At 43.3% G+C, this 1,468-nt stretch overlaps 1 pseudogene; it reads left to right on the top strand.

The window, feature by feature from the left end:
- Positions 1–231: 231 nt before the first annotated feature.
- On the top strand, positions 232–1,251 carry LOC116864898 (annotated as a pseudogene).
- Positions 1,252–1,468: the final 217 nt, after the last annotated feature.

The following is a 1,468-nucleotide window of genomic DNA, read 5'->3' as shown; positions in this document are numbered from 1 at the left end:
ATCCCTAAGCTCAGCTCAAAAAGAAATGAGTGTGAAAACAATAGAGTTGCTTACAGATATACATGAAGCCAGATTGCAGATTCCATGACCCCAGAGGTATTTTTCCATCTTTCTCTAAGTCCCATCTCAGCCAGTCATAAAAAGCCAAACTCGTATAAACAAACCACCATATATATCTCATTGACAGGTAGACATCTAGACTTGCTTTAACAACCACCAACAGTTTATAACATGCTAATATTCAACCATTCCCGCTTCCTGACCTTCATTTTGATGGGCATACCAGGCTTAGAGTCACCCCACTTGTGGTTATCTCTTCCTTTCTCCTCTATGCTTTTGGCTATCCTCATTGGCATTGGTGCTATCCTCTTTTTGCCGGTCACAGAGCCTAGACTTCACAGCCCAATGTACCTGTTCCTAGCCTTGCTGATGGTGGCTGACCTCATAACTACTCTGGCTCTGTTGCCCAAGCTCCTCTGCCTCTTCTAGTTCAATGATCGGGACATAACTGCCAATGCCTGTTTCACCCAGATGTTTTTCATCCATGAAGCATCTGTAGTATGATCAGCCCTCCTTGCTGCAATGGCCTTTGACCACTTCATGGCTGTGTGTGAGCCATTACGCTACAACACAATTTTGAGCCATACCTTAGTTGGACGCCTGGGACTAGTAGCTCTAGTCAAAGGTGTGATTCTTATTCTGCCCATGCTTCTTCTACTTCAAGGGTTGACATTCTGCCACATGGTCATTCTTCATACCTACTGTGACCACATGGCTGTGGTGAAAATGACTTGTGGCTATACCAGACCTAAACATATTTATGGGTTCTTTGTGATTCTGCTCGTGGTGGAACTTGATTTGCTGCTCATCGGCTTCTCTTACGGACTCATCCTGCAGGCTGTGGTACATCTCAACTCTTGAGATGTTATCTGCAAAGCCCTCAATACCTGTTCAGCCCACTTCTTTGTTATTCTTGTCACTTATGCACCTGCACTCTTTTCATCTCTTACCCGCTGCATAGATCACAATATCCCACCTCATGCTCATGTTCTCGTTGCCAATCTCTAACTTATTTTACCCTCAGTACTCAACCCTGTCATCTATGGCATAAAAATGAAGGAAATAAGGCACAAGGTGGCCAAATGGCTTTGCAGAGGACCTGCACAGGCTGTGAGCATAGAAAATATACCCATGAGTAAATTAACATTTAGGACCACTGACATTGTCTTCGCCCAAATATCTAAGACCTAGTTGTATCTCTAAATGAGCTGTGAAACAAATAGACCTGAAAGAGTATTTGTGTGGGGTGGTTTCTTATGTTCTGGCATGTTCTGTTTTGGTTTGAATGAAGAACCAATATGTTTGTGCTTTCATTGAACTAAGAACTAAAATGGAGAGGCCAAGACGGCTCTTTCTATGTCTATTTAATAAGAGCCCTCTTGCAGCATGGGTCTCCTGATGACTTTCA

This window comes from Lontra canadensis, unplaced genomic scaffold (genome assembly GCF_010015895.1).
Source record: "Lontra canadensis isolate GAN:19392208 unplaced genomic scaffold, GSC_riverotter_1.0 scaffold7, whole genome shotgun sequence".
NCBI lineage: Eukaryota > Metazoa > Chordata > Mammalia > Carnivora > Mustelidae > Lontra > Lontra canadensis.
This window is presented reverse-complemented; position numbering and strand designations above follow the sequence as displayed.